General features: G+C 34.8%; 1 long non-coding RNA gene across 2 annotated transcripts; it reads right to left on the minus strand.

Moving 5' to 3' along the window:
* Nucleotides 1–114: 114 nt before the first annotated feature.
* LOC123566322 (uncharacterized) lies at nt 115–23,863 on the minus strand. 2 transcript variants are annotated; one of them, XR_008372063.1, is made up of 6 exons: nt 23,596–23,863; nt 12,086–12,260; nt 9,718–9,944; nt 9,249–9,420; nt 7,747–7,859; nt 115–1,576 (listed from the first exon to the last, which is right to left on the minus strand). It is a non-coding gene; the product is annotated as an uncharacterized LOC123566322 (long non-coding RNA). The 2 variants fall into 2 exon arrangements; XR_008372064.1 differs by lacking the exons at nt 12,086–12,260; nt 23,596–23,863 and adding an exon at nt 11,814–11,919.

Raw genomic sequence — 23,863 nt, forward strand, 5'->3', positions numbered from 1 at the left:
GTGCTTTTACTCACATCAGAATTGGTGGCATTTAGCATGTCACAGGGCAATGTTTCAAAACAGGTGCATGATGGAGCAAAGATTAAGGTCAGTAACAAATACAATAAAGAAAAAAACACTTCAAATTTTAATACAAAGACTGCCTTGGTTTTGAGTGCCTTTGTTGTGACCGTACATACAGAGTTGAAAATGAGCCAACTGGTGTTATTTTGCCATTGACCATTGATCACCTAACTGATGTTACAGCAGTGTTTATGCCAAAATTGTTAGAAGACACTGAAAGCTAACTAACAAGGATCTGGTCAATTACAATGTCTCATGTGAGCGTGATGGAGCAAAGATAAAGAACGTTGGTAAGTACAATATCTAGGCATAGGAAAAAGAGATCAATATAATTGCACCTTTACTAATCCTACCAGGTGTGCTGTATTACAAAAGTGCTTCTATTGTGACATTTTGATACAAGCAAAACTGTATTATCTGCACTATAAAATACTTACTGGTATTTCATTATAATATCAGCTTGTTAAATGTTAATTTTTACCATAAGTTGACAAAATCATAGGAACCAGTGATTCAGGGGTAAATCAAACACATATTAATAAATCCTGAACGATTTTGTTATGCAAAAATGTATCATATTGTGTCCTAAACTGTTTTTGTTTTCTACTCTATTGTGTAATTGCAAGGGAAGTAAACTAATAGATATCTCTGCTTTAAAGTACTAGACCAAGGCAAGAGTTGAAATTCTTTGCGGATCACAACTTTGAATTAAATATTAAAATTTCTGTTATTGATATTAGCAAAACTATCATACATTGCACATTTGTGAAATCATTTTTGTTAATTTCAATGACTTGGAAATCAATTTCTAGACTTTAATGTATTTCTATCAATGAAAATGTTAGGGTCTATCTCTACAATATCAAAATTCATATTAATGCTAAGGTTCTAAATGCCATAAAATAAATTGTAACATTATTGTGAACATCTTGGTGTTGATCTTTTCAGTATTTTATCTTAAACCACAACTTGATCTTTAATGTTTAATGCCTATTTCACTGTCACACTTGAACATCCTTTAATGTTACATTCAGTAAGTGTTAATGTCAATCACGAACCATCAAATTTGCACTTGATCTTAATATTTTTAATGTCTATTTCACTTTCACAACTGAATATTCTCCAATGTCCTGTTCAGTAAGTTTAATAAATTATCTTTATCTTTGTATCTTTCCAGCTTGCCAGCAGACCCATGGTAGCATTCAGTCTGGGATCAATCATTACTAACAGACAGGAATATATCATTGACAAGTTATTTCTCTGATTTTTTTTTCTGACCAGAGAGAAACAATGCTCGGAATCTGTGCTATTTTGTGGAAAATTCAAGACTTGACTCGCTATTTTGTGGAAAATTCAACACTTGACTCGCACTAGTATTCTCGGCTCTTCCATTGGCTGCCAGAAAACAGCGAGAAACTCGTTCTGATCAGTACATTCCGTCTTCATGCCACGTTGACAGTCAATGATTTCGTGAAAAAATTCCATGGGAAGCAGCTTCAAGCAAGGGACACAACTGAAATAATGCAAGAAAATTGATACATGATTAACAAACAGGGCTGGTTAGATTTTGATTCACAATATTAGTCTGTGGCCCACGTGGAAAACATTATAATTATATATATATTAAGTTTTGATTTTACCGTAACAACTTTTGTGTTCATAATCCTTTCCTCATACGTTCAATGTATACCAAGTCTCCTAAAATGTCGAAATATAACCCTAAAAATTAATCGATGGTTAGCTTGATCGCCTGTTAAAAGTTTAAAACAACTGGGCCCAAATGGTTATTCAATTTGCAAATAAAAGTATAAGCATGTTTGTTGTTTTCTGTTTAAAAGTATTTATAAATATTCTTGCATGACTTAACATACATTGCCAGTTCATAGTTCATGCTATATGACCATTCCGTCAGTTCAGTTCATAGTTCATGCTATATGACCGGTCCATATTCAACAATTGTTACTGGGTTAGTATGTTCTAATATTCTAAAACAAAACTGAAAATTAATTTGTGGTGTCATGTAATGAATCACTTCTTGAATGGCCCTGTCCTTTGCATCTCAGGCAATAGATTTCACTATTGACTTGCAAGTCATTTAGTAAGTGTATAATAGTGTATAATAGTCGTTACAAAACTGTTTCATGTCTAAATACAATCTATAATTGTTAAATTAGGAAGGTATAAAACAACAGCTGAGGACAGCAGGGCTCGACTTTTCAACAGCCTTGTTAACTGAATTAATGTTAAAGTTGAAAAGGGGGTAGAATTTTGTAAAAATGCAATACAGAGTTATGTAACCTGTAGAATGTATGTCAGTTCATCACAGTGGGCAAGTGTGTGAAGTTTCAATCCATTCCCATTAGTGGTTTATGAGCTGCTAGCTTACATTAACAAGCGCTTTGCCAGTAAAAACTTTATAAAACTTTAACCAAAAAATTCCAAGTTAATAAGGAACATAACTCTGTCAAAATTCAAACCAAAGTTATAGGGATTGCTTCTCCTGGTGTCAACTTTGATAGTAAATAATTATTTAGTTTCAAGTCAAAAGTGTCAATAGTAACAAGAGTTATTTGACTTTATCAAAAATTTAACAAAGTTAAACAAGAGTGCCAGAATGTCACAATATACGCCCGTCACAGCAAATTTCTTTAAATTAGCACCTGTATTTGCAAATGGAATTTTAATTTTGTGAAAGTAATTATTGTAATTCTTTTGTTTTTCTAAATCCACATAACTCCTTACCAGGTAGAGATACCTTAAAGTTGTACCACAGAAAACGCTCGACTATTCAACAGCCTTGTCAATTGAATGAATACCTAAGTTGAAACAAGAGTGCCAGAATGTCACAATATACGCCCGTCACAGCAAATTTCTTTACTCTAGCACCTGTACTTGCAGATGCAATTTTAATTTTATGGTTGTTTAGTAATCATTGTAATTCTTTTGTTTTTCTAAGTCCACAAAAAAAACTCCTTACCAAGTAGAGATACCTTAAAATACACCTAAAATTAGAAAGTAACAACTATGTTGTACCACAGAAAAGTGGTCTTGGTTTTTCCCTACGGTCAATTATAAAAAAGTTACAATATATAAGTTATTTTAAGTAACAACTAAGGGAAGCTAATCTTTAATATAATAAAAAAAAATAAAAATGTTCCACACAAAAATCCTTACCAGGTAAGATTGGTCAAAATACACCTCAAAATTGGATGTAACATGCATGTTGTACTACAGAAAAGTGGTCTCGATTTTTTCCCTATATGTACTTAGTAATGAAAAAAGTTAACAAGAAAGCCTGACACTTAGTCTCATGATGGTGTATAATTGTGCCAATTAACATCAAAATCCCTCTATGCATGAAGAAGAAATGCTTTTCAGACAGTCATTCTTGTATCTGACCTTTGGCCTCTAAGTGTGACCTTGACCTTAGACCTAGGGACCTGGTTCTTGCGCATGACACTCCGTCTTGTGGTGGTGAACATTTGTTCCAAGTTATATCAAAATCCCTCCATGCATGAAGAAGAAAAGCTCCGGACAAAGTTTTCATTCTTGTATCCTTTGACCTCAAAGTGTGACCTTGACCTTAGACCTAGGGACCTGGTTCTTGCGCATGACACTCCGTCTCATGATGATGAACAATTGTGCCAACTTTCATCAAAATCCCTCTCTGCATGAAGAAGATATGCTCCGGACAAAGTTTTCATTCTTGTATCCTTTGACCTCTAAGTGTGACCTTGACCTTAGACCTAGGGACCTGGTTCTTGCGCATGACCACTTCCGTTCTTGGCTGACATGTATATGGTGAACAACTGTGCCAAGTTTCATCAAAATCCCTCCATGCATGTAGAAGATATGCTCCGGACAAGGTCTGTGGACGCCGCCCGCCCGCCCACCCGCCAGGGGCGTTCCCATAATATGTCCTGTTTTTCAAACAGGCGTATAAAAGGGGCATAATTTTGTAAAATGCAAAAATGAGGTATTGAACCTCTGTACTGCATGTCATATCATGACAGTGAACAAGTGTGTGAAGTTTCAATCCTTTCCAATTTGTGGATACTGAGATACCAGCTTACATACAAAAACTTAACAAAAAACTGCTAAGTCGAAAAAAGGGCATAATTTTGTAAAAATGCAAAGTAGAGTTATGGGACCTTCACAGTGCATGTTAGATCATGACAGTGAACAAGTGTGTAAAGTTTCAATCCATTCCAATTAGTGGATACTGAGATATCAGATTACATACAAAAATTTAACCAAAAATTTCTAAGTCGAAAAAGGGGCATAATTTTGTAAAAAAGCAAGAAAGATTTATGGGACTTGCTTAGTGCAGGTCAGATCATGCACAGTGAAAAGTATGTGAAGTTTCAATCCATTCCCATTAGTAAGTACTGAGATACCAGCTTACATACAAAACGTTAACCAAAAATTTCTAAGTCGAAAAAGGGGCATAATTTTGTAAAAAAGCAAAACAGATTTATGGAACCTGTGCAATGTAGGTCAGTTTATCACAGTGAATAAGTGTGTGAAGTTTCAATCCATTCCCACAAGTGGTTACTGAGTTACCAGCTTACATACAAAACCTTAACCAAAAATTTCTAAGTCAAAAAAGGGGCATAATTTTTTAAAAAAGCAAAATAGAGTTATGGAACCTGTGCAATGCAAGTCAGTTTATCACAGTGAATAAGTGTGTGAAGTTTCAATCCATTCCCACAAGTGGTTACTGAGATACCAGCTTACATACAAAACCTTAACCAAATCGGGACGCGGACGCATGGGCGAGTCCAATAGCTCTACTATTCTATGAATAGTCGAGCTAAAAATGGTGGGGACACATGTCCCCTTGGTATTAAAAATGTGGGGACATTTTCAGTCTTAGGGACAACAACTTTTAACCATGTGTTAATAAAATAAGACAGTTACATCACTAAAACTGAAGTCTTTATTTCAGTCCAACCATTAATACTCTCTAAATCAACTCTCCTGAGATTTGGAGTCATTTTTCTTCTCGGCATCATTCAAATTTTCTGCACCCTTGTAGTTTGATTTTGTGGCGCATTTTCAATTTTGCAGGTAATAAATGCGGAATGGTTGACAGATTTTAAGCAGCCAATGGACACATTTTCAATTTCACCTGCCGAGAAATGTGGGTGGAAAACGATTAACAACACCGGTTTGTGTGTTCTGCGAGGTTTTATGAAGCTACATGAAGTACTTAAGTCCGTTAATCATTACACTGAATGCTTTTCTTGTCAGCAGATTTAGAAATTTAGCTTAAAATTGTTCATTGTTGATCAAAATGAAGTTTTTACAGGAAACTCTTCTATTCCAATACAGTATGATTTGTACCCAGTTCCGGTTGTCCCATACGGACATTCGTCCCTGAAATTTGCTTAAAGCAACTGACGCTTCTGGACCAATTTTAGTGCGACATTCATACTTTTTACACAAGATTCTCGCAATATTGCGGCCTCGACATTAACCTGGCCGACACCAATGCACAGGTGAGCTAGTCCGATAGCTCTACCTATTCTAAGAATAGTCTATCTAAATTAAGAACTCCGCCAAGCAGGGCAATATATGCCCAAAGGGTTACATCAGAGGATGGGAGCAAAATTTCAAGAACTTGACTGCTGAAGCCCAAAGGGCAAGAACAACAAAGGGAAGAAATTCCAAAGACAATATAGAAGTCCAAAAAAATCCTTACCAGGTACAGGTATGTCAAAATACACCTAAAAGTTGGAGGTACCATTTATGTTGTACCACACTCTCGGTTTTTCTCTATGGCCAATAATAAAAAAGTTTCAAAATATGCTATTTATAGTAACACAAAAGGGAAATAATTCCAAAAAGAATATTTACTGCAAGTGAACAAAAATGGGATCCAAATAAAACCAAGATCACTGCAATGCAGAGCAATATACACAAAGGAGTCATATATGACCTTTGACCCCCATGTGTGACCTTCATCTTGAAGTGAGGCATCCGAAACATGCGCTCTGCATGTCGTCTCAGTGTGGTGAATATTTGTGCCAAGTTTCCATGAAATCCTTCAAGCAGTTCAAGAGTTACAGAGTGGACACGAAACAATCTGATATGACCTTTGACTCCTAAGTGTGACCGTGACCTGGAAGTGACTCATTGGAAACACGCGCTCTACACGTTGTCTCGGTGTGGTGAACATTTGTTTCAAGTTTCCTTGAAATCCTTCAAGCAGTTCAAGAGTTACAGAGCGAACAGGAAACAATCTGATATGACCTTTGACCCACAAAGTGTGACCTTGACCTTGAAGCGAGACATCCAAAACATGCACTCTACACATCGTCTTGATGTGGTGAACATTTATGTCAAGTTTCTTTGAAATCCTTTAAGGGGTTCAAGAGTTACAGAGCGGACACAAAAAAGCAGACGGACGGACAGATGCATGGACGCCTAGGGTATAACATAATATGTCCCTTTGGGCGTATCAAAAAATTCATTTAAAGATATCATTGGGACCTTCATTTTCCTACCAGATGAAAACATTCCAAGTGCTCACCTGTACAGCAAGTCAGGTTTTCAACAGAGGTAAATAAATGAGAAAATTATTGAAAATCTACAATTTGAACACTATCAAATTAATTTGTTACTTGAAATTCTCATGTAAACAAACAATGCATTTTACCTCCAATTGCAAGTCCAGCTATGAAAAAAAACCATGTTCATGAGTTATCATAGGAGACAACGCACTTGACTACTTCGATGCTGAACAGCAAAAAAAACAGGCACAACTGAGGAAACTTGAGCTATCACTGGAGTGATTAACACCACTGATGCGGATTATGGTGTTGGACACCAGCTTGAATCAGTATAATCTATTTCAAGTAATAGTCACACTAATATACAATGTCACTATGAGCAAGTAGTAGTACAGCAAGTATCAAATGAATATCTTATTTAATGAAGATATTGGACTTCATCATAAAAACTTTAATCTAATTTCTAAGTTAAAAAGGTGCATAATTCCGACGATACTGCAGGTGGAGTTACACAGCCTAACATACTATTGAACATTATCAGTACTAGCCAGTACAGCATGTTTTAATTGAATATTAATTAATGAAGAAAATATTGGACTATATCAGGCCCAAAAGTACAATTAATTTCCCATAGGGTTACATACAAATATATCAATGCAAGGCTTTGACACAATGTTCTGAAGACAAATGCAAATACCTTCTCTTTAGAAATCTATCCAAGAGAAACACAAAAATCACTTTTAAGTGACCTGTTGACCTGCTACTTTTCTCCTCACATCTGTCACAATGAATAGTGTATTGCATTTTTACAAAGTGAAGCAGTTCAGCCTACTTTTTGTACAAATCCGCAGACAGTCATTTGCCAAAAAAAAACATGATTTTCCAGCAATGTTTTACCACTTTCTCTTCATTTACTTCAGATCTATAAAATTTGACTACTTTCAGAAGCTCAGGATATCTATTTACAATCAGATCCATCATGAAATGAGGGACCTCTTTTCTCTCGGATACACTTCCTTTAGTTGGGTAACGAAGGGCAGGTAACTGTACCTTATTACCTATTTTAAAGCCTTTACTAACACCTATGCATAAGGCCAGGGCAAGTGCAACAGCCCTCCTTTTTCTTTGAATAGTCAAGCTAAAAACAGTAGATTTCTGTAGAACTTACATGAATTAGCCGATACTTTATCCATCAGTTTGGTCTTGGTTTGCAGGAATGAATCTTAGAACAGGGGCATCTGTATTATGTTGGCTATGACCTCCATGAACCCTACAAAAGATCTGTAATTCAATATAAGTACACACATTTAATGATTTAAACAATTGTTTCATTTCCTCAAGGTGCGCAATTCCATTTTTAAGTTCTTGCAACATCTTGGGATCCATTGTGTTTGATAGTTTTTTTAACTGTTTCACTTTATTTTCTAGAATATATTATATTTTCAATGTATAATATCGACGGGTGTCGATCAAAAATCCCGAATAATGAAAATGTCTATTTTTTCTTTGCCTAATAATCTTCAGCTGTTTCCTGCGCACATTCTCTCCAAATCTGGAGTCAACTAGAGATGCTTTTGAGAAAAGCACATGTCTCCCACAACTGCCCCTATGGAAAATGTTAGTTCCTCTAGATGTTTTAGACGAGTGGATCCAATCAGTAATTCAAGGGCCATAAATCAAAAGTGCCTAGGCAAATCTGGCTAGTTATCGAACTTGGGTAAGGTCTTATGGCCAAACACATTTTGTTCAAGTTTGGTGAAGATCGGATGAGAAATGTTCGACTTAGAGAGCGGACAAGAGTAAACAGACGGATTTTTTCGATAATTCAAGGGCCGTAACTTTAAAATGCCTGGACCGATTTGGCTAGTTATCGAACTTGGCCGAGGTCTCATGGTCAAACACATTTTGTTCAAGTTTGGTGAAGATTGGATGAGAAATGTTTGATTAAGAGTGCGGACATTAGTAAAAAGGCCAATTTTTCGATAATTCAAGGGCTGTAACTCCAAAATGCCTGGACCGATTTGGCTAGTTATCAAACTTGGCCGAGGTCTCATGGTCAAACACATTTTGTTCAAGTTTGGTGAAGACTGGATGAGAAATATTTGTATTAGAGTGCGGACAAGAGTAAAAAGACCGATTTTTGGTAATTCATGGGCCATAACTCCAAGACCGATTTGGCTAGTTATCAAACTTGGCCGAGGTCTTATGGTCAAACATATTTTGTTCAAGTTTGGTGAAAATCGGATGAGAAATGTTCGACTTAGAGTGCGGACAAGCTTTGTGACAGACACACAGACAGACTGGAGTAAACAATATGTCTCCCACACCACTGTGTGGTGGGAGACATAATTAGCCAATGGGAAAGGGGTGAAACATGAAGAAATAAAATACCAAATAATGAGGAAAATAGTAAATGCTGATCGATTTTGCTGATTGGAGAAAATACCGTATAGGAAAAACACTAAAAATTAGTTTTTTGCCTCTCCTGAAAACCACCTTTTCATTTTTTGGGATTTTCGATCGACACTGTCGATATAACTTTCCCATCTAAAGTTATATAATCCTGGCAAATAATTAGCTTGGCAAAGCTGCAATGACTTGCTTTCATTTTGAGTATGTAACTAAGAAAGTCCTATTCTCCCTGGCAAAACTAAGATACAGGTAACTCACTGGAAGAATGAGAATGTCTAGGTTTTCAATAAGGTATGTTCTGGTTTTTGTTCTGACACCTAGGTCATCGCCATGGTGATTCTCAGGACAGTAGATTGAAGTGATGGCAGACATCAGAACAAAGAAGTCTCCTCATTTCTTGGTGTAGATGACCAATCACAGACTCACCAGACTGAAATAAGTTGTTTATTGTTCTTGGCATTGCTATCAACTAGTTGTAAAACATTGATAACTATTAATCATAAATGTGAAAAGTGCATTACAATATACATATTAATTCTTAAGTTATTAGAAAACAACAGTGAATATTTCCTTGTTGATTCAAACCAAAAAAGAGAGGGGCTTAAAATGTCAATCAATCAGCTGACCTGCCTTGCCATTTGCGACTTTTTGTCTTTGTTCAGCACTAAATCCTTATTATAAAGAGGTTCAGTATTCCTGCAATGTGTAACTTAAACATTCATGTTACCTGATTTATAGTGTTGACTGTACAGATGTAGTTTAAATGAACTCCAGAAAGCTCCAGACAAGATCCAGCCGGAATTTATTCAATGCTAACTCTGTCCAACATTTCCAGCAGCTAATGGCAGTTCAGCGTCTGAGTTAGCTGGTCTGTTGTTGCTTAACTGTTGTTGTTATAATTTTTGTTTATCAGTCTTTTTTTGCCAGTCTCTCCAAACACTGTCTGCGCCAAAACTAAATGAAATGTATGCAGAAAGTAAAAGCATGTCAAGAACTACCATGAATAATGTGTTTGCAGGAGTTATGGTTTATGTACACTGCAGTTCCTTAACCCTAAATACCCTGCTAAATTTCTATACAGAACTTGTCCATTGTCCAATCTGGACTGTACCATTAACTTTTAAAAGGGGTGCTTACCAAAAAGATACTGACTGAATGGCAAACAGTGCTGGTCACGATCAGACTTCATGGATGTGCAGGCTGATCCTGATCTGCAGTGGTTGCAGAGGCAGGATCAATAGTGTACAGCATTGTAATTAAGGTTTAACTCTATTCTCAAACACACAATGTCACGTGAAATTTAATTATTTTCAAAAGTTTCAGGCATAATTTCTACAGGGAATATCTTTATAAGTAAGCAAAGTTGAGTTACGGTTCATGTACACTGCACCTTATCTTAATGTCATCTTTTAGTGTGTGAAATTTTAACAAGTTCTGTTTGCGGGGGCCACAATGACTATGCTGTAGCTGCTACATTTTTGTTATAAACATAAAACACGTTACTCTTTAGTTAAATTCTGTTATCAATGATGGTTTTTCTCTTATTTTATACTCTCTGTAAAATACTGAAATTTATCAGTGAAATAAAATTGACATTTTCACTGTTTCAAACAGGGAAAATATCATTTTTATTTTTTAACTTGTACGGAACTACATTTGAATGCGAAATAATACGAATTATAAACGATAGGAAATTCCTTGAAAAATATTCTTCAGTAAAGGTAAATATGTTATAAATAATAAAAGGATCATAAATATTTTATCATAATAAAATATCACAGAAATCAGAAAATGTAATAGAACTATTTACGGTTTTTCTACAAAGACATCCTGATGTCACGACATTATCATGTTAAGGTGCGATGCATGTGACGTTGCACGGGCAAACTGAATAAAATTTGGTTAAAACCATTAAAAATGCATAAAATAAATAGAAAATTTGTTTGTTTCAGTGTAAGATCGAAATATATTTCACTCGCGAACACCACAATTTACATTTTCACTCGTGGCTGTGCCACTCGTGAAAATATTGAATTATAGTGTTCACTTGGTGAAATATATTTCGATCTTATACTAAAACAAACAAATATTATCTATATATTTATCACAGCTTTGAACATCAAATTCAAAATAGTTAACAATATTACCTCCCTTTGGTTCTGTTTGTATAAAGTCATGTGCCATAATGAAAGATATGCTTTTCTTACTAAGCAATTATATATTAATTTCTATTTTGACAGCTGATTGTCTGTTTTTAACCTAATATTAACAGCCTGATGGACCAAATTATTTGTTTTGTAGTTATACTCTGAGGTAAAGTGTTGTAAACAAGAGAGCCAAGATGGCCCTAGGTCGCTCACCTGAGGAACACACCATAACAGTGTAAACATGTTTGACCTAGTGATTTCATGGAAACAAATATTCTGGCCATTTTGAATTAAGACTGGACCAAAAATGTGGTCTCTAGTGTTTAAACAAGTATTTTCTTAGATAGGACCTAGTTTTTGACCCCAGATGACCCATTTTTGAACTTGGCCTAGATTTCATCAAGGTAATCATTCTGACCAAATTTCATGAAGATCAGTTGAAAAATACAGCCTCTATCGCATACACAAGCTAAATGTTGACGGACGACAAATGGACGCCAGACATCAAGTGATCAGAAAAACTCACCAGAGCATTGCTCAGGTGAGCTAAAAATGGGAAGTAATTCAAGAAGTAAGCAATGTTAGATTTTCATGAAACCTCGAACATCTTAGAATTTATAAAGCCTATACTGGAATTCATTCATTATAATCAATTAGGATATAAAGTGCAGCTTACATGCTTAAATATTTTTCTTCTGAAAAAGCTATTTGTTGATAAATTGCTTCTTATACTAGCATCTCCGTCTTGAATATAATTTATCTTCATACAGCTACCAGCTGAGAAAATAAGAAATTAGGCTTAATTTCTATCCAATTAACTGTTTCGCTGAAGAAAATTTAGAAACCTGCAGATTTATTATATTTTTTTTTTAAATTATTATTACGGCAACAATATTTAATATTTTAGTGCAAATTCCGAGAACAAATATTCATTAAACTATTAATTACCTTAAAGAGAATATACTTCTGAACAGAAGACACCGGCAGTAGAGCTAGGTCTAGAAGATTGAAGGCAGGGAACATACAGAAGGACTTGCACTGTGTTTGGCTCCCTCAGTGTCCCTACTAAAGGACTAGCACCATTTCACATTTCCATGGGAATACAGTCTCTCTGGCTCCCAAGCTTGTAATTAGAAAAGAGCCAAAACAGGAAAAACTGAACTTGAAATTATTTTATGTTAAAAAAGTTACTTATTAATTAATAAGGAAAGAATTTAATACTGCAGAAGTGAGCTACATGAAAAACAAATCTGACAATTTGGCTTGTCCTGGTAACGGAAGGCAAAAATTCAAAGGAAATCTGGAAGAGAGAAAATCCTGCCTGTTCCTGGCAGGCCTTGAACTTGAAAGAAATAAAATCCTGCCCAATGTATGTTCCGTCCAAGTAAAACATGCATTAGAAGACCTAGGCAGGGTATTGTCCTGAAATAAAGAAGAAATCCTTGCAATCCCTGATTTCCGTCTCTCTCAACAAAGGAACAACTATCACCTAGCAACCCACCGGCGAGAATTGAAGACCAGTTATCCCCATTAACGCTTCCCATCTTGCGGACATATTGACACCGGGTCCTCGAAGGTTACGCAAGTAGTCTTGATCAACAGTTAAGGGATCTGCCAGGCCTTGAAATCTGAAAAAAAAATATTCTGCCATCTCTGTATGTTCAGCTGTCTTTGGCAGACCTTGGACCTGAAAAAGAAGAAATCCTGCCTACCCCATAGAGGTGGTCCTAGGCAGGTCTTGAACTGAAAGAAATTCCTGCCGACTGCATGTATGGACGGGACATACAGTCAGTTGTCATTGGCAGGCTGTGGACCTGAAAGAAATAAAATCCTCACAATCCCTGATTTCCATCTCTCAAAACACAAAGGAACAACCTTCATCTAAATACTGCCGGCGCAGAATTGTAGACCAGTCACTTCCACACAGTTTTCATCTTGCGGATATATAGACACCGGATTATCCTCGATGGCAACAATGATAAGTCTTGATCAATAGTTAAGGGATCTGTCAGGCCTTGGCAGCTGTAACAAAAAGCAACTCTGCCAATCTTTTGAAGCAGCATCTCCTCCTCAGCAGTCTGGAAGATTGGCAGGAAAACAAAACAAAACAAACAAGAGGGCCCTGAAGGCCTTGTATTGCTCACCTGATCTAGTTTTTACTCTAGATAACCTGGTGTCTTATTTGGCCTAGATTTCATAGAGACAAACAATTTGACCACCTCTTATGTAAAACAGGTAGATCATTAATCAAGTTTTTCAATGATTTTACCTAGTGACATAGTTTTTGACCTCCGGTACCCCACTTCTGAACATGACCTAGATTCCATACAGACTAACATTCCCACAAAGATTCATCAAGTTGGAAAAGTGACAGCTACATTTTTTTTTTACAAAGTTTTTCTATGATTTGAATAAATGACCTAGTTTTTTTCCACTAAAGTGACCCAATTACAAATTTATTCTAGATTTTAAACAGAGAAACATTCCAACCAAGTGTCATGGAAATAAGGCAGAAAATGTGACATTTGGAGTGTAAATGTCATTCTATAATTTGACCTTGTGACAAAGATTTTGACCTAGATAACCAAGTTTTTGAACTTTACCTAGATTTAAAAGAGACAATTATTCTGACCAAGTTTTATAAAGATCATGTAGTAAATGTGTCTTTGCTATGATTTGACCGGTTGACCTAGTTTTGACCTCAGGCAACCCAGTTTAAATTTTATCCTCATTTCTTATAAAGAAAATTATTTTGACATAGTTTCATAAAGATGAGGTAAAAAATGTGGCCTCTACAGAGTATTTTTTATCCAAGATGACCCATTAACAAACTTGAGATTTTATCGAGGATTCTGACCAAGTTTCATAAAGACTGAACTAAAACTGTGACCTCTAAAGTATTTTCAGTCAAATTCTTTACAATGCACCACACAGCGCATGATGACAGATGACGGACATATGGTGATCACGATAACTCACCTCTTAAAGATGGAAAAAAAGTCCTTATCCTAACCAGAATTTAATGCAATATCAAGCATAAAAATAATTTAAACTGAAACACCAAAATTATTCAAAACTTTACACTATTAAATAAATTTTACAAAAATGAAAAGGGTCACAATAGTGCTAGATTGCTTGACCAAGTTTTACTATATTAAACTAGAGTGTAACCAAGATTTTTCTGTGATCCAACTTTTGACCTCAAATGATTCAGTTTGAACATTCCTCTCACTAAATAAGGTTATAGGTTGTATTAGATAATACCTGGTGAATTTTAACAATTTTATTTCACACCATTCAAAATGGTTTTATTCCTGTTACCTAGAAAATTTGGCCTCTGCCTTGGTAAGACTTCAAAATTGACCTTGTGACCTATTTTTATGCCCCCCGAAGGACCTTCAAACTTCACATGCTGATAGTGCTTATTGAGTACACGACCCCTATTGACTTTGGGGTCATGAGGCCAAAGGTCAAGGTCACCAGGTCAAAGTGCTGCGGTGCAGGGGAGGGGCATTTGTCACTATTAGTGACAGCTCTTGTTTAATATAAAATTGCAAAGTTTCTATTTTGACCTTAATTTATTAAATAGGGGTTGAAAATACCTCTTTACAGTGTTAACATTGGTTTTCTATAATTTTTAACCTCATGACCTACTTTTTTACCCACAATCACCAAGCTTGTATATAAGATAGGTAAATGTCTCCTGTGTTGAGCTAACAAGGATTTTTTTTATCATCTGACCTAGTGACCTAGTTTATGACTGATGACAAAGCTCATACATTTTTAGGATAAAGAAATATAGTAACAATATAAATTATGAAAATTTATGTTAATTCTAGGGCATGGTGATTTTTGGAACAACTCTTGCATTCATTCAACTCATTTACCTGGCCACTTAAAACATTACACATTATATCAACTTTTAGAACCATTGTATTTTACAAAATTATTCCTTATACAGACATTGTAATGATTTTCCTAAGATGCCAATTAATTTCAGTAAATTTAATTCATAAAGAAAACATTTTTGATAAACAATGCCAAAGTTTTAAAAAGTACATTTCAGTTACATTGTAAGGAACACCACATAATAATATAAACTGTCAAGAAAGACCTTTTTCGTAGTATATTACCTGCAAAAATTTTGATACAGTAATTTTCTGCCTTAGCAATCTTATTAATTTTCTTCTTGACCTTGTAACCTGGAAACCTTGTCAGCACTTAAGATCCCTGTGTTTGAATTAAATGCACCATTAACCAAAATGTATTCACTTTCAACAGGACTGACTTTCATACCTTAAATTTACTTTAAAACATCAGCCATTGAGTATAGTACAAATACTAAGAAATAGCAACCAACACTTCACTCCCTTGTCAAACATTATGCCAGAAACAACTAAAGTACCAAATATATATACAAATCAAATTAATTCTAATTTTAAAATTCTCTACTACGAGAGATGTCGGACTTGCAATTTTTGACTAATTCAAGAGTCATTACTCTCGAAATTTTTTCACTTGCAGATTACATAACATGACCTACACATTCAGTATGATTGAGATTAAAGAACAAAAACTTTACTACGGTAAATAAAGACAACCAGTATCAATTGGAAATTTTGACTAATTCAAGGGGCATTACTCTGAAGATACTGGTCTTAACCTTGTGATAATGATCTTTAGTCGAGATTTTATTGGCAATATTCTGTAGCAGTGTTTCTGAGATCAAACTGAACAGATACTCTGTTCATCGAGCAGACATCATTAGGTTTAGAATTTTGACTAATTCAAGGGCAATGACTCTGGTGATACAGTTATGAAACTTGACCTAGATTATATAGAAATGGTGTAGTTGAGATCAAAGGAAAGTAAAAACTGAGCAGAAGACAGTCATTATTTAAAATTTGACAGTAAAGGACAGTAACTGTGGAGAAAATGGTCCAAAAAGGCTATTTATTAAATTTAGTCTAGACTGTTACAGAGATACAAACTAACAAATTTGTTGGTTAAAATCACTGTAAAGAATATCCCTTGGTTCTGGGATTAGAATTTAAGTAACCAAAAGCAATAATTTTTCAAATATTAATTTTTGAAAACCATTATATTGCAGAGCTTAGAAGCTTCCAGTTTTAAATTGCTAAGAAAGGATTCTATCAAACAGCAAAAACTCATACAGGCTGAATTGCTTTGAATTTATTTCTGTGGTAGGCCATTTAAGTAAATCTGCTTCTTCATAGTTCCCATATTTCAATGATGATAAACCAGTTTTCTAGTTTAAATATTTTTGTAATTAAAAGTTGCTAAATATTAAAAGACTGAAAGACTAAGGTCAAGAAAAACAATAGCTAGATGAAAAGCTAGCTGGCTATATACAACCATACAATTTAGCAGCTTTAGGTAGCTTGATGGAAGAAATATACAGCCTGGTAGCACACAGGAGAGCTACTTAGATTTAATGTATAGCTAGTATAAAGGAGATGTGTTTGCGGATCGTAATATACTGCCATTATGACCTGTAGGATATTGGAATATATAGGCTATAGGCTTTAACAAGCAAAGAAGGTAAAGTGCTCCGTAGAAGAAACATGGGCTGGCTGGCTGTATGCTACATCTTTCTTAGTAGCAGCTTTGGCTAGCTTGATGGATGAAATATACAACCCGGCAGTACATGTGAGAGCTAGATATAATTTTGGCCCTAATGGCAGTAAGGATAGGTAGCTAGAGACAGGTGGATGTGATAGTTAGAAGGAAAAAATATATACCCTAGTAGCATCATGGGGGACACCATGGGATAGCTAGTTAGGGATAGCTGGATGTGGTAGTTTAAGAAGGAAGAAATATATACCCTAGTAGCATCACGGGGGGACACCATGGGATAGCTAGCTAGGGCTAGGTGGATGCGATAGAAGGAAGATATACAGACCCTTAAAGTAGCATCATGGAGCAACACCATGGGATAGCTATAGTGAGAGATAGGTGGATGTGATAGAGACACTGTAGCAGCATAGGAAAGGAAGCTGGATGGGAAAGCTAGCTGAATGAAGATACAAGCACAGCGAATAAGCTGTATTGATAGAAAAGCAATAGAGTAAGATAAAGAGAACTGATCTAATCTTTCAGTCTTTAAATATGGAGCTTTTTTAAATACTTCATTTAATAAATCATATCATACGAATTGTAACCACAAGTCAAGAAATATGGTAAACTTAAAAGTAAACAATACTTACAGTAACCTGCAGGTATGGCACATTTCATTACCTCTCGAAACAAAGCATTCAAAGGATCTGCATTCTTTTTTTTTTTTTAATTTTAAACATATTCATTTTAAAGACAAGAATGGTGTGCAGTATGAAACTGCTCTTTGACCTTTATATAGTAAAAGATTCTAACTCTGCACTAAAATGGTTTCTCCCAAATCATAATATCTTCTTACGACCTATAATAATGTTTAAAGTAAATTCAATTCACCAATGTAAAACATTTTTGTGTGATTTTTTTCACCAACTACTCATACAGCTTCATTAAACTTGATGTGTAAGTACTATATTTGTAACATTTCTATGTTGAATAAAGAGATATGCTAGTTCCGATTTATTTGAAAATATTTCCAAAAAGAATGTAAATCATACTTGAAATGCTGCCTATTTGACCTTTCACCACATAAACTTGACCCTACAATATATACTAAATCAAATGGACATGACAAAGTTGCATGATGAAAATTTTTTTGCCAAGTTATATAGGTCTTTTTCTGTGTTAAAGATATGGAATGACATGGAAACCTGACCTTTGATCTCAAAATATGACCTTGACACTGACCCTACATGACTGAAAGTCATCTTATTTCAGTAAAACTTATGCCAACTTCTATAAAATCTTTTAAACAGGTAAAAAGATAAATATTTTACAGTTGATCTCATCATACAACCTTAACCTTGAACTGACATGACCAAGTGACCTCATTATCGTAAAAAATATGAACTAAGTCAATACTAGAATTAATTAAAACTCAACATTTTATTTTCAGCACAAAGTAGTGAACTGATGGTATTTATTTCATAGCACAGATTAAACCATATTAATCAATAAATATTGCCAAAGGTGTTTTTCAAAATTCTGTAAAAAAAATTATTCCACATGTATGTATAGCAATTATAAAGCTACTTTCCATTGAATTTGTAAAAAGCTACATATCTATATATATGTGACATTTTTAGGAAAATGAAGACCTGAATGTTTTCTTTTCTTTTAGCTAACAATTTTGCTAATAATAGCATTATATGCTTACAGATTAGAATACAAACACTTTTTCTTCCTAACTGCAAAGACAGAAATGCTCTATCAAAACTTTCCTTCAATTGTTTTGACTGAATCAGTTTATAAAATATATATGCTTGAAATTTCAGAAATCAAAACTTAAATAAAGGTATCTTTTTACCATTTGTTTCTTAAAGTAGTTCCCAAGATACAGATTTCATGACCTGACCTACAAGTTTAAATCATGCAATGTCTGTGAAAGATATAACATTGAAAAATAAAGTAAGTTCCTAAATTGAGCATTAACAAAAAAGTATACATACCATTTTCCCCATATTGCCCCTATATGCTTAACACTTAAAAATCCTAAAATATATACTATTGCTTCAAGTTTCTGAATAAATAACAAAAATGTATAGGGTGGATAGGTCAGAAATTGAATAAATACAAGATACATTTGTACATTGTATGTGGCAAACAGGGCTGGAAGTCTTAAATGAGAAACAGACTACTACCTTAATGCTGAAATACACAAGTTCAATATTACTGAGTAGCCACTATTTCTTTACCTAGTCCTACCACATTCCAAACACCTAAGTTTAACAAATTTTTTTGACAAATATGCTGTATTCTGATATTAACCAGTAGCAAGCAATTATAGTGAGCTACAAAGTATTTTTAAAAGATGACCAACACTATAGGAATTTTGACTAAACACGGGAGAAAAGTAACATTTTTTGAATTGTGGGACAAAATCAGCTGACCTGTAACATAAACAACATTCCCTAGAAATGAATGCCAAGTGTCTTTTAATGCAGATATATGAACCAGCAGCCAGTCACCAGGTTTCCCTTATCAAAGACTTTTTCAGTATTTTTGAAAGATTGACCTATACCCTTACCTTTCGAAATTTTAAAGTATTTTTGTCAAAATTGTTAACCACCTAAAATTGAGAACACCAATATGCACATGTTACTTTACAGTTTCTCCATATCTGCTATAAAATCAGCTAAAATATATAATTAAAATTACAAAATTAATGCTTCAAAAATAAATGACATTGTCCTTAAATGCAATATTTAAAACATGAACCAGTAGCAGTATTTCCCCCATTTCGAATATTAATCACCGACAGATGTAATGTATACAAGCTTTCAAAACCCTGATCTTTTATATTATATACTTATTCTTTACAGAATGTAGTTCCTTTTAGATAATATTTTGTAACAAATATGTTGCCAAATAAATCTGTCCATAAAATAAAAATTTATTATGATTTATTCATAAACCTTTACCCAGTACCTCTCTGCCATTTTGTCTTGGGTAAGTATTGCATGACCATGAGGAACTGTTTCGTCTTTTTTTTTTATAACCCTGTGACCTGACTCCAGTATCCATTAATACAAATTGTTTAAGTTTGCTTATACACACAAAGTTTGGTGACAAAGATTTTGTTTTAATAACAGTTACAGTGACCTTGACCTTGAGCACAAAAGCCCCAAATACACCCCAAGCTAGATCATGCTATATCATATGCAACTCCAACTGGTCAGAATAGGTCATTCCAAATAATCTTACCGACCAGAAGTTTTTTTCCAGTTTTTAGTAACAGTGACCTTGGCCCTGGTGGCCGTAACTGCAATTCAACACCAATTTTGACCTTGATTCCTAGTCTTACATACTTTATTATAAAGCCAGGTCCCCATAATATTATAAACTAAATGCTATACATTCCTCTTAGTGACAATATGTCAATACAAACAAAAGTTTACTAGGAAAGCAACACAGACCTGAACCAAATGGCCTCAACTAGCTACACACCAGGTTTGGTGACACTATGTCAGTCTGGACATAAATTATTAACCAGCAGCCCCAATTGGTGCCGTTAGCCCCATTCCATAACCAAATCATAAACAGAAACCCGTTACTGGCCAAAAACTCTGGGTTATTAAAGAAAGCTAGGTTTAAATTTATATAACTTTACTACACACACTAAGTTGGTGACAAAAGTATCAATTTGACCTACAACACGGACTGAGCCAGATTGTCAGCCCACCTTACTATGTTACTTTAAGTACCCCCATGTGGTCACCAGGATTTTCAGAATTGCAACATGGAAGTGATAATGATTCACTAAAATCCATTGCATATTGAACATGATTTACTATATGATGAATCTGGACAAAGTACCGTTATGTGTGACCTAATATTCGAGGAACAGACCAGACCCTCAACACATTTCATTATTAACATTTTTTAGGTTTCAGTATTGTAACAGAGACACAATATAAGTACTAGTAATTAAATGAATGTGTATAATACATGTGTCCTTGTCTGTGACCTTGAGATTTGATTATTGACCAGACTATCCTACACAACATAACATCATGCTGAACATTTCATTTGAATTACTTATATACTAAAATTGACTTATGAAAATAATTGAAATTTAATGGTACATTACACTCAAGTTTGACTTGGAACCTTTAGTGCATGCAGGGTATGTGCAGGGATGCTGAACAATGCAGGAGAACAGTGCAAGGGAAGGATGCAAAGGAAGGATGAACATAAAGTCCCATGTCTAAACTGTAGTATGAAGTACCTCAGAAGATTCTAGAACCTTAAAAATGATAATGCCAGCAGATGTAGCACGTTATGCAAAAGTCTGCCCTCCACATTTTATCAAGTTGCATTAATTTTGAACTTTCTAGAAAATGATTAGCTAAATTTGTCTGCCCAAAGTATGTTAGAAAGTGTTCAATACCAATTTGGAAAATATCATTATTAAGATGGAAAGATATTAAAATGCCAAAATGACTGCTTTTTAGAGAAAACTGGTTGAGAGCCTGATGATCCATTCCAAATTAAGACAATGGCTTTTGGGAAGACACTAATTGGTTCAATGGTTTTCCTAATTAACCTTTTAGAGCATACTGGTTCAAATACATTGTCATTTGTAAACCAAATTGACCATTGGGAGGATACTGGTTCAGACCTGACCTGGTTTTCCAAGGATACCATAAACCATGTTGACTATTGAGAGGATACTGGTTCAGACCAGACATTGGTTTTCCTATTAACCTTTTAGAGGATTCCAGTTCAAAAATATTGCAAACCATGTTGACTTGAATGGATACTGGTGCAGACCAGTCATTGGTTTTCCCAATTAACCTTTTAGAGGATACCAGTTCAAATATAATGTAAACCATGTTGACAAGTTTGCTATTGAGAGGATACTGGTTCAGACCTGGCATTGGGTTTCCTATTAACCTTTTAGAGATACCAGTTCAAATATATTGTAAACCATGTTGACTACTGAGAGGATACTGGTGCAGGCCAGTCATTGGTTTTCCCAATTAACCTTTTAGAGGATGACAGCTGGTTCTAATCTATTGAAAAACAAGTTGACTATATATCGAGAAGATACTGGTTCAGACCTGACACTGGTTTTCCTATTAACATTTTAGAGATACCAGTCCAAATATATTGTAAACCATGTTGACTAATGAGAGCATACTGGTTCAGATCTGACATTGGTTTTCCCAATTAACCTTTTAGAGGATGATAGCTGGTTCTAATCTATTGAAAACCAAGTTGACTATGAGAGGATACTGGTTCAGACCAGACATGGTTTTCCCAATTAACCAGTTCAAATATGTTGTAATCCAAGTTGACTGTTGAGAGGATACCAATTCAGACCTGGCACTGGTTTTCCCAACTGACCTTTTAGAGGATACTGGTTCAGTTTCATTTTAAACCAAGTTGATTATTGAGAGATAACTGGTTCAGACCTGACATTTCCTAATTAACCTGTAAGAGGATACTAACTGGATCAGTTTTATTGTAAACCAAATTGTAACTATTGAGAGATTACTGGTTCAGACCAGACACTGATTTTCCCAATTAACCTTTTAGAGGATACTGGATCAGTTTTATTGTAAACCAAATTCACTACTGGGAGATTACTTGTTCAGACCAGGACAGTGTTTTCCCAATTAACCTTTTAGAGGATACTGGTTCAGATCTAATGTAAACCAAGACAATGTCTATTGAGAGGCTGTTGGTTCACAACATTGACATGTTTTTCCCATATTAATGTTTTAGAGGATACTGGTTCAGATCAATTGCAAATCAAGACAATGACTTTTGACAGAGTATTGGTTTTAGAGCTACAACATAATTATTTTTATCCAATTAATTTATTTAGAGAATTAATTTTAGAGTATAATTATAGGCCTACTGGTTCATTTCTCTGGCAAATCAAGATGTTGCATTTTATTTTTCAGATAACTGATTAAGTCCTGACCCAAACAAACAAAAGTACTCGACTTCAACAAATTTCATCATATAATCAGGATATACATGTGTTATGCAAAATAAATAAGTTATGGCCATTTCATGGTTCACCACATCCAAATATATTGCCATTGATAGCAAACAAAACTGTTTCGGTTATTTGTTTTTTTTGACAAGCCAGTAAACACTTTTTACTCCCCTTTTTGTATGTGACAAACGGAATGATGTTCCAGGCAATGAGATGAAATGCATAGGCCTTAACTATATCTCGATGCAAGGATATTTATAATTTTATTTCCCCTTTTTGTACTCTGTCATTTTTGTAACTCTAACAAATAAAAACAGAATTCAACTGCACTGAATATTTTGACAAATAATGAGATTAAATGCAATGTGGATAACTCTGTATCAAATATATATCTTCTCCTATACTTTCTTCATCTAGTCAAAACTTACAGATAAATAGAAAGATCCAGATATCAAATAACTTGATAATATACTTATAAACAGCCGTTTTAAGGACATGTTGACCAAGTCGAACTAATCAGACGTATACAGTTTGTTTTATATTGTGACGGTCAAACTGCGGTGGCTGCAAAAGTCAAAAATTAAAAAGCAGCCACTCAGCGACAGTAAGCTTGTCTAATGTTGACCTTACTGCAAGAAGACTTGAAAAATAAAAATGAAAGGAAATACTATTTTGTAACCATATTGCATTGACAGGAAACTGGTCCAAGCCTAACACATCATGACACACTGACCACAAAAAATATTTCTTGCAAAACTGCTCTAAAGACAATCTGGAAAACTGTTGCATGTTGATATTAAAAAACACACTGGACATGAAATAAAAGTCTACAAAACTAAACTTTAATTAAACATTTCTTTTTTAAAATTAATTTTACCTTCCTTCCTGTGTTCGTTCTTTGTCCTCCTTTATCCGCCAACGACTGCCCACAACTGACTGAGAGTGAACACGAATTCACACGCAACACAAATGTCACGTGATTCGCTCTTCGGGCAGATTTCTCTACACATTCACTAGCCGTTACCTGCTACACAATGATAACAATTCAACCGAACATGCGGTGTTGTCTAGCGACATATCATATTGTGTACGACACTGTTCATTTTTCTAAACCACAACTTAGGTTTTTGTTGCGGCTAGTTTTG

The sequence above is a fragment of the Mercenaria mercenaria genome, chromosome 8 (assembly GCF_021730395.1).
Source record: "Mercenaria mercenaria strain notata chromosome 8, MADL_Memer_1, whole genome shotgun sequence".
NCBI lineage: Eukaryota > Metazoa > Mollusca > Bivalvia > Venerida > Veneridae > Mercenaria > Mercenaria mercenaria.